Source organism: Aulostomus chinensis, chromosome 1 (genome assembly GCF_037954235.1).
Source record: "Aulostomus chinensis isolate RoL2024-O1b breed Wild chromosome 1, RoL_Achi_v1.0, whole genome shotgun sequence".
Taxonomy (NCBI): Eukaryota; Metazoa; Chordata; class Actinopteri; order Syngnathiformes; family Aulostomidae; genus Aulostomus; species Aulostomus chinensis.
In genome coordinates this window covers 4,726,332-4,737,394 of record NC_141320.1, presented here as the reverse complement: position 1 = coordinate 4,737,394, position 11,063 = coordinate 4,726,332, and the positions used below count along the sequence as shown (strand labels likewise).

Below are 11,063 nucleotides of genomic sequence, written 5' to 3'. Positions count from 1 at the left end.
CTCCTTAAATGAATTTACACCCAACAATTCTTCATGAGCAAGCACATCCTAGCTTAGGCCCAACTTTTCTTGGCGCTCTCCCAGATGCTTGGGAGCTTCTGGGGGAGCGCTAGTTGGGCCTAAGCCAGGAGCTAAGCTAAGTTGGTCTGCACCAGCTAGTGGGGGTTGGCTAGCTCTCGCAGCTTTTGGTGCAGAGCCGCTGCTGGTCCAATTCAACATCGCTAAGCCTCACCTCCAACACAACAAGAAAACTACATTTAACACACTTATCAGTATCACTAAAGGAGGCAGAGGAGGAACAAAACATGTGGCACCCTGAGCAGGAGAGAGGAGAACAAGAGGGAGAAGCCATCGTTAGCTTAGCGTGTTTACAAGGCAGAAAGACTGTTGCTACCAGAATGATGGTCTTTTAAACTTCAGCCAAATAAAGCAGGAAGGTATTAATTTTTGGTGGGTAATTAGTCAATGAAATAAGGAATTAGCAGGGAGGATCACACTTTAGCAAGCACAATGAAGCAAGGCTCTACGTTCAGCAACACAGAAAAAGGACTTGAGGTCACACGCTTCCTGCAACCAAGGTCAAAAATCCAGGACGGACGAAGGGGAGGACAACAAAGACAAAGACACAAGAAACAGAGATAATAACCATAAACTCCATAACAACCATAACAAATATAACCATACAGAACATATATAACAAATATAACAAGAAAAGTATTAAAAGATGTGTCACCTCTGGTCAGATACCCTGATTTGCATTTATGTCTCTCAGCATTTGCATTTTCATGTTAAAGCCTCTAGAATGAGGGGATGAATGCTGCAAAATGGAACAGCAACATTGAACCCAAGTACAGGATTGGTGGGAGACTGATGGTCGCTGTTTGGGTTTTTGAAGAACAAGGAGGGCATGGCTTCAAGTTGGATTCTCAGAGACAATTTCCCCAACCTCTACATTGGAATCTGCACTGCCATCCAGTCACATGACTGAAGTCATCCAGTCACATGACTGAAGTCATCCTGTCATGTCAGTGATGTCACTTGGCAGGACTGTCATTGCCGTCTCATTCCAGAAAAGAATCCAGACTCCACCTGTGGCTCCATGATAACTGATGGACCTCTGGTTGGAGGCTGGACGATGATGTTTGGACTGGAAGGAAAACTCCTTGTCCAAATTCCATTGTGTTCAAATTTAAAGTCCCACAATCAGAAGTAGCTGAATCTGACAGGTGGAGGTTTGGAACTACAAGATGGTGATGTTTTCTTGACTTGATGCTCTGACTGTCAGGGTGGATGACAGCTTCTTCTGCTGCTGCATCTGAGTGGCTATGATTGGAGGTTTTACCTCCCAAGGTTGTCTGGTTCCAGGGGAAATTTTAGAATTCCAGTCCCCAACCTGGGCTGTTCTGAAACTCTTCTCCTGAATCACTCCTGAGCTGCAGCAAGAACAAATACCAGTGCCAACCAGATCAACTTCATGGCTGCTAACAGCCTCAGACACTTGATTTCCATCAATCTGGAGCCAAGAAGGCCCTCACCTGTGGTTCTCCTCCAGGAGGGTCCAGGTTCTGCCATTGTGGCTCCTGGTGCCACTGCCAGAGAGCCTCAGCTGCACACTGCAACATTTCAACAGGAGATTGACATTCCTTCAAATGTCCTGACATCTGATTCCAATGGTTCTGTTCCATCTTTATATTTTAAAATCAATCACACAATGAAAGCTGCCTCAGCTGCTTTAAGAGAGAGAACAAGCTAAGAGATCTGAAACCAGTAAAATATGCTTTTCTGTGTGCAAACTAGTGAGGGGCACGGAAGGATATTTTACCACCACTACAGAACCCAGACTTTAGTCATGTGATGAGATGGTGACTCTGATTATGAAGTTAATGGACAAAATGTGAATTGAAAGAAAACACATTTCTTCAGTAGACTTTGATCCAACATTGAAGTTAGAGTTTGGTGGCTGCTCCATGTTGGAGGAAACCAGGCAATGTTGGACCATCACAGGGAAGCTCCTTTGCATCCTCTGCTGCCAGTTCAACCACTCACTCCCATCAGTGGAGAGCAGCTTCAACTGGTTTTGGAATTTACCACTGTGGATGCATAGGAATGTGGAGAAAATGTCCTTTGTCAGAAGTGGGATTTGAACCCACGCCTCCAGGAGAGACTGCGACCTGAACGCAGCGCCTTAGACCGCTCGGCCATCCTGACAGACACTGAAAGTTGCAGACTTCAATATCAAATGAATTCATTCACTGACAAAGTAGAATTTTTTCCACAGGAGCTACTGGCTCCTTAGTTGTTACATTTATTGTTAACATTAAACACACAGTCTGAGTTCATGGCAGTAAGAAATGAACCAGAACATTTGAACCACGTAACATCTCTTGATCAGTTTGTTTCATGGGACACATTCCAGACAGGAAGGTCCTTCTGAGACTTGAACTGGGATCACTGGACGCAGAGTCCAGAGGGCTCACCATTCCACCATGGAACCAAACACAAAGAGGAGGTTCCTCTGAATACCACTTGACATCACCTGCAATCAACCTGTTGATATTTGGAGGTTCATCTTGCTCTTGTTCCAGACTACATTGGCAAAAGGATCATGAACCACAAGGAAATCATGGAACTCCAGATTGATTCAGGACTTTCTAACTCCATCGTATGACGTGGGAGCAAAGACTGGCAAGGCCTTCCTTAATTTATCAGTTAATTACTGCTTCAACAAACATGCCACTTAATTAAGTTACCAGAATTTCTCTCATTGAAAAACCCACCAGCCTGATTTCTTGACACGACATGAAAAATTCTCCAAGAACCCACAGTTGGGTGGAAAGATACCAGGTTAACCAGGAGGAGTCCTGTTCCTGAACCATGGATGGAACAAAGTCCACTGTAAAACTCAGCAGTTCCTGAGTGCCAGATCCATCCGGGAGCTTGGGTCTCCCCTTGACTGTGGTGATCCATGAGATCAAGGAGGACAGAGGAAAGAAGGATCCTGTTGGAGATCTCCTCCCTTCTTCCTCCACTTCACTACTACTTGGATGTCAGGAATATGAGGTACTTTACTCAAATGAGGTATTAGGAGTTTCCTGTTTGACAAGAAGGAAGTCAGAGGTTCATACCTCACTTGTTGGTGGTGCCCTCAACCTGCTGAGAGCATCACTTAGTTCTCTACAGAGAAACATGGCAGCTCTGCTGAAGGCTGCAGGAAACCTGCTGGAACTGAGACTTGGACTCAGATCACTGGATTCAAAGTCCTGGGTGCCAACAGGTCCACCAGGGCATCTGTGCTTTACTTACCGTGTAAAAAGGACCACAGTGGTCGTCTGGTTTTAATTTAACAAACAAATACGGTTGAAAACTTTGAGACAGAGACACAGGGCTCTTATTTGAAGGGCCATGGGATGGGAAATATCCCAGACCTCAGAGATCAGAGCTCTCACTTTGATCTCAGGGTCCTGACTTTGGGGGTTCTTCCTTTGGTCTTCAAATACTCGTGGTTTTTATTGGCAGAACTTTCAACTTGCATGCAAAGAGAATCACAGTCAATGTAAACCCAGCAGACAGTGTTTATTTCTAATAAATCAGACAATCGCACAAATGAGAATGAAAGGAAAAAACAATAAAAGGTTTTAAAATCCTTCTCCACTCTAAAGCTTTTTAAAGTTCATTTGAAGGTTCAAAGGTGGAGGTGAGGAGGTCACCCTGATCCTCCCTGTCGTCACTGCCAGGATTCTTTCTTCTGGTGCTGTGGTTCTTCTGATGAAGGGGGCGTGATGTTTGCTGTCTCAGGCTCCACCAAATGTCCTCTTTAGGACGCCACAATGTGGCCTCTTCACTGCTCCATCTTCCCTGCATCGGAGACACCAGGGTTCCTCCTGGTGCCGACCCCATCGTCCTTCTACCCAATGGTGCGGCCATGGATCCTCAGAGGAGGCTAGGATCCTTCTTCTCATCAGAGCCACAGTTTTTCCTGGAGGGAACAACAGGAGCTTTGTTGTAATGTTTTGCTCTGTGTTTCCTGCACAGACCGTCAGGATCTGTGACGCCATCTTGTGGTAGGGGGTCATCATCTTGTTGTGTGGTAGTGGATTCATTGATCTGCTGTTTCAACACATTCAAGTTCATTATCCTACAAGTCAAAGTACATTTGGTGTGGAGTTTTAGTTTCTGGCCTCAATCATAACGTGTGCCTTTCTTCTTCATGAACATTTCTCAGCTTTGTAAGTTTATTCTAGTTTTTCTTCCTCACTTTTCTATTCCATTGTTGTTGAAGATTCGACTGCAGGTTGGAGTTCCCTGTTGACTGAAGCAGAAACAGGAACAAAAAGCTGGAGGCTGTCAGAGCTCCAAGTTGGGGGCTGATATTAAAGTAGGAGATGAACACATCCAGGTTAGCATCCCTCTCAGAAGCTGCTACTTTAGCTCTTCAGAGTACAGCAGCCTAGCATAGCTTCATCTGGCCAGTTAGTGGCCCACTTTGATGTCTGGGATATCAGGTTCAAGGTTCTTCCCAGCTCTGAATGAAGGCTTTCTAAAGTGTTAACCAGTACTCCAGTTGTAAAAAACAATCAGGGGGATGGTAGATTTTGATGTTTAGGAACAGATCATTTGTGCTGATGACAGCACATCAGGTGAGAGACCAACAGTGTACCCTTACTCCTCTCAAACAACAAGCATGCTATGGATATTACCTGTCTGCTACTCCTGTCATTGATCTTGACCAAGCCCCCAGGCTGACACTGCTACCACTGCTCCTCCATAGTGAGAGTCAAATGCAGAGGACATTTTCCCACCGGGTGCAAGTGCAACTTCATACTCATGATACCTATAAATCTGGGAATTCTTCTATATTTTGAAACAAAACATTCTCAAGTCAAGTCCATTTTAATTAAAGTGCAAGAGCAAAAGAATGAAACAAATGTACCGTGGCAGGATAGCGCTACACTCCCCACCATGAGGGGCAGTATGGCAGACGATAGTGAGTGGTCACCTAGCAGTAGACCTGGTCCGACCCTTCTCCGTCCTTTCCACTTCCTCTCCCTCCTTCACGGAGCCGACAGCCGTGCGTGGTGGCGTCTCGCTGGTAAGCAGATCGGTTACAAACAAAGGTACCTCAAAACCTCAAAATAATGCTACAGTGATGTCGGAAGAATTGCTCATGATCTCAAAATGATGCTAACAGTAATGTAGTGATAGTTGCTAATAAACTCAAAGTGATGCTGACACGAATGTAGTAAGAGTTGCTACCAACCTCAAAATAATACGACAGTGATGTTTGAAGAATTGCTAATGATCTCAAAGTGATGTGACAGTAATGGATTAAGAATTGCTAATGAACTAAAAAAGATGCTAAATGTAATGTAGAAAGTGTTTCGAACAACCTCAAAGTAATGCTGACAGTCGTGTAGTAAGAGTTGTTACTTACCACAAAATAATACTACAGTGATGTCAGAAGAATTGCTAATGAACTCAAAATGATGCTAACAGTAATGTAGTGAAAGTTTCGAATAACCTCAAAGTAATGCTGACAGTCATGTAGTAAGAGTTGCTTCGAACCTCAAAATAATGCGACAGTGATGTTGGAAACATTGCCAATGATCTCAAAATGATGCGACAGTGATGGAGTAAGAATTGCTAATAAACTCAAAATGATGCCAACAGTAATGGAGTGAACGTTTCGAATAACCTCAAAGTGATGCTGACAGTCATGTAGTAAGAGTTGCTACTAACCTCAAAACAATGCAATTGTAATGTAGTAAGAGTTGCTACGAACCTCCAAAAAATGCGACAGTGATGTCGGAAGAATTGCTAATGATCTCAAAATGATGTGACAGTGATGGAGTCAGAATTGCTAATGAACTCAAAATGATGCTAACAGTAATGTAGTGATAGTTGCGAATAAACTCAGTGAGGCTTACAGTAATGTCGGAAGTGTTTCGAACAATTTCAAATGATGCTGAAAGTCATGTAGTAAAAGTTGCTACGAACCTCAAAATATTGCAACAGTGATGTCGTAGGAATTGCTAATGAACTCAAGATGATGCTAACAGCAATGTAGTGATAGTTGCTAAGAAACTCAGTGATGCTTACAGTAATGTAGTAAGAGTTTCGAACAACCTCAAAGTGATGCTGACAGTAATTTAGTAAGAGTTGCTAATGAACTCAATTTAATGCTACAGTGATGTCGTGAGAATTGCTCAACAACTCAAAATGATGCTAACAGTAATGTAGTGATAGTTGCTAATAAACTCAAAGTGATGCTGACAGTAATATAGTAAGAGTTGCTACGAACCTTAAAATAATTCAACAATAATGTCGTAAGAGTTGCTACGAACCTCAAAATATTGCGAAAGTGATGTCGGAAGAATTGCTAATGAACTCAAGATGATGCTAACAGTAATGTAGTGATAGTTGCTAAGAAACTCAGTAATGCTGACAGAAATGTAGTAAGAGTTTCGAACAACCTCAAAGTGATGCTGACAGTCATGTAGTAAGAGTTGCTACGAACCTTAAAATAATGCGACAGTGATGTCAGAAGAATTGCTAAAGATCTCAAAATGATGCGACAGTGATTTAGTAAGAATTGCTAATGAACTCAAAATGGTGCGAACAGAAATGGAGTGAAACTTTCGAACAACCTCAAAGTGATGCTGACAGGAATGTAGTAAGTGTTTCGAACAACCTCAAAGTGATGCTGACAATCATGTAGTAAGAGTTGCTACGAACCTAAAAATAATGCGACAGTAATGTAGTAAAAGTTGCTCCGAAGCTCAAAATAATGCGACAGTGATGTCAGAAGAATTGCTAATGATCTCAAACTGATGGGACAGTGATGTCCTAAGAATTGCTAATTAACTCAAAATGATGCTAACGGTAATGTAGTGATAGTTGCTAATAAACTCAGTGATGCTTACAGTAATGTCGTAAGAGTTGCTACGAACATTTAAATAATGCAACAGTAATGTAGTTAGAGTTGCTACGAACCTTTAAATAATGAGACAGTAATGTCGTAAGAGTTGCTACGAACATCAAAATAATGCGACAGTGATGTCGGAAGAATTGCGAATGATCTAAAAATGATGCGACAGTGATGTAGTAAGAATTGCTAATGAAGTCAAAATGACGCTAACAGTGATGGACTTAAAGTTGCTAATCAACTCAGTGATGCTTACAGTAATGCAGTACGTGTTTCGAACAACCTCAAAGTGATCCTGACAGTCATGTAGTAAGAGTTGCTACGAACCTCAATTAATGCGACAGTGATGTCAGAAGAATTGCTAAAGATCTCAAAATGATGCTAAAGTGATGTCATAAGAATTGCTGATGAACTCAAAATGATGCTAACAGCAATGGAGTGAACGTTTCGAATAACCTCAACGTGATGCTGACAGTCATGTACTAAGAGTTGCTACGAACCTCAAAATTATGCGACAGTGATGTAGTAAAAATTGCTACGAACCTCAAAATATTGCGACAGTGATGTCGGAAGAATTGCTCATGAACTCAAGATGATGCTAACAGTAATGTAGTGATAGTTGCTCAGAAACTCAGTGATGCTTACAGTAATGTAGTAAGAGTTTTGAACAACCTCAAAGTGATGCTGACAGTCATTCAGTAAGAGTTGCTAATGAACTCAATTCAATGCTACAGTGATGTCGTGAAAATTGCTGATAAACTAAAAATGATGCGAACAGTAATGTAGTGATAGTTGCTAATAAACTCAAAGTGATGCTGACAGTAATGTAGTAAGAGTTGCTCCGAACCTCAAAATAATGCGACAGTGATGTCAGAAGAATTGCTAATGATCTCAAAATGATGCGACAGTGATGTAGTAAGAATTGCTAATGAACTCAAAATGATGCTAACAGTAATGGAGTGAAACTTTCGAATAACCTCAAAGTGATGCTGACAGTCATTTCGTAAGAGTTGCTAATGAACTCAATTTAATGCTACAGTGATGTCGTGAGAATTGCTCATGAACTCAAAATGATGCACAGTAATGTAGTGATAGTTGCTAATCAACTCAGTGATGTTTACAGTAATGTAGGAAGAGTTTCGAACAACCTCAAAGTGATGCTGACAGTCATTTAGTAAGAGTTGCTAATGAACTCAATTCAATGCTACAGTGATGTCATGAGAATTGCTCATAAACTCAAAATGATGCGACAGTAATGTAGTGATAGTTGCTAATAAACTCAAAGTGATGATGACAGTAATGTAGTAAGAGTTGCTACGAACCTTAAAATAATGCAACAATAATGTAGTAAGAATAACTATGAACCTCAAAATAATGTGACAGTGATGTCAGAAGAATTGGTAATGATCTCAAAATGATGCGACAGTGATGTCGGAAGAATTGCTAATGAACTCAAAATGATGCTAACAGTAATGGAGTGAACATTTCGAATAACCTCAAAGTGATGCTTACAGTCATGTAGTAAGTGTTGCTACGAACCTCAAAATAATGCGACAGTAATGTAGTAAAAGTTGCTACGAACCTCAAAATATTGCGACAGTGTTGTCGGAAGGATTGCTAATGAACTCAAGATGATGCTAACAGTAATATAGTGATAGTTGCTAAGAAACTCAGTGATGCTTAAAGTAATGTAGTAAGAGTTTTGAACAACCTCAAAGTGATGCTGACAGTCATGTAGTAAGAGTTGCTACGAACCTCAAAATAATGCTACAGTGATGTCGTGAGAATTGCTCAACAACTCAAAATGATGCTAACAGTAATGTAGTGATAGTTGCTAATAAACTCAAAGTGATGATGACAGTAATGTAGTAAGAGTTGCTACGAACCTTAAAATAATGAAACAATAATGTAGTAAGAGTTGGTATGAACCTCAAAATAATGCGACAGTAATGTAGTAAAAGTTGCTACGAACCTCAAAATATTGCGACAGTGTTGTCAGAAGGATTGCTAATGAACTCAAGATGATGCTAACAGTAATGTAGTGATAGTTGCTAAGAAACTAGTAAAAGTAAAAGTTGCGACGAACCTCAAAATATTGCGACAGTGATGTCGGAAGAATTGCTAATGAACTCAAAATGATGCTTACAGTAATGTAGTGATCGTTGCTAATCAACTCAGTGATGCTCACAGTAATGTAGTAAGTGTTTCGAAGAACCTCAAAGTGATGCTGACATTCATTTAGAAAGTGCAGCTAATGAACTCAATTCAATGCTACAGTGATGTCGTGAGAATTGCTCATAAACTCAAAATGATGCTAACAGTCATGTAGTAAGAGTTGCTACGAACCTTAAGATAATGCAACAATAATGTAGTAAGAGTTGCTACGAACCTCAAAATAATGTGACAGTGATGTCAGAAGAATTGCTAATGATCTCAAAATGATGCTAACAGTAGTGGAGTGAACGTTTCGAATAACCTCATAGTGATGCTGACAGTCATGTACTAAGAGTTGCTACGAACGTCAAAATAATGCGACAGTCATGTAGTAAAAGTTGCTACGAACCTCAAAATATTGCAACAGTGATGTAGTAAGTATTGCGAATGAACTCAAGATGATGCTAAAAATAATGTAGTGATAGTTGCTAAGAAACTCAGTGATGCTTAAAGTAATGTAGAAAGAGTTTCGAACAACCTCAAAGTGATGCTGAAGGTCATTTAGGAAGAGTTGCTTATGAACTCAATTTAATGCCACAGTGATGTCGTGAGAATTGCTCAACAACTCAAAATGATGCTAACAGTAATGGAGTGAACGTTTCGAATAACCTCAAAGAGATGCTGACAGTCATGTCGTAAGAGTTGCTACGAACCTCAAAATAATGCGACAGTAATGTAGTAAAAGTTGCAACGAACCTCAACATATTGCGACAGTGATGTCGGAAGAATTGCGAATGAACTCAAAATGATGCTAACAGTAATGTAGTGATAGTTGCTAATCAACTCAGTGATGCTGACAGTGATGTAGTAAGTGTTTCGAACAACCTCAAAGTGATGCTGACAGTCATGTAGTAAGAGTTGCTACGAACCTCAAAATAAAGCGACAGTGATGTCAGAAGAATTGCTAATGAACTCAAGATGATGCTAACAGTAATGTTGTGATAGTTGCTAAGAAACTCAGTGATACTTAAAGTAATGTAGAAAGAGTTTCGAACAACCTCAAAGTGATGCTGACAGTCATTTAGTAAGAGTTGCTAATGAACTCAATTTAATGCGACAGTGATGTCGTGAGAAGTGCTCAAAAACTCAAAATGATGCGAACAGTAATGTAGTGATAGTTGCTAATAAACTCAAAGTGATGCTGACAGTAATGTGGTAAGAGTTGCTACAAACCTTAAAATAATGCAACAATAATGTAGTAAGAGTTGCTACGAACCTCAAAATATTGCGACAGTGATGTCGGAAGAATTGCTAATGATCTCAAAATGATGCGACAGTGATGTCGTAAGAATTGCTAATGAACTCAAAATGATGCTAACAGTAATGGAGTGAAACTTTCGAATAACCTCAAAGTGATGCTGACAGTCATGTAGTAAGTGTTGCTATGAACCTCAAAATATTGCGATAGTAATGTCGGAAGAATTGCTAATGAACTCAAAATGATGCTAACAGTAATGTAGTGATAGTTGCTAATCAACTCAGTGATGCTGACAGTGATGTAGTAAGTGTTTCGAAAAACCTCAAAGTGATGCTTACAGTCATGTAGTAAATGTTGCGACGAACCTCAAAATAATGCGACAGTAATGTAGTAAAAGTTGCTATGAACCTCAAAATATTGCGACAGTGATGTCGGAAGAATTGCTAATGAACTCAAAATGATGCTAACAGTAATGTAGTGATAGTTGCTAATCAACTCAGTGATGCTTACAGTAATGTAGTAAGTGTTTCGAATAACCTCAAAGTGATGCTGAAAGTCATGTACGAAGAGTTGCTACGAACCTCAAAATAATGCGACAGTAATGTAGTAAAAGTTGTTACGAACCTCAAAATAAAGCGACAGTGATGTCAGAAGAATTGCTAATGAACTCAAGATGATGCTAACAGTAATGTTGTGATAGTTGCTAAGAAACTCAGTGATACTTAAAGT

The 11,063-nt window shown here is 40.4% G+C and overlaps 1 non-coding gene across 1 annotated transcript; it reads right to left on the bottom strand.

Annotated features, from left to right (window-relative positions):
• Positions 1-2,125: 2,125 nt before the first annotated feature.
• Positions 2,126-2,208, bottom strand: trnal-cag (transfer RNA leucine (anticodon CAG)). The gene has a single exon. It is a non-coding gene; the product is annotated as a tRNA-Leu (tRNA).
• Positions 2,209-11,063: the final 8,855 nt, after the last annotated feature.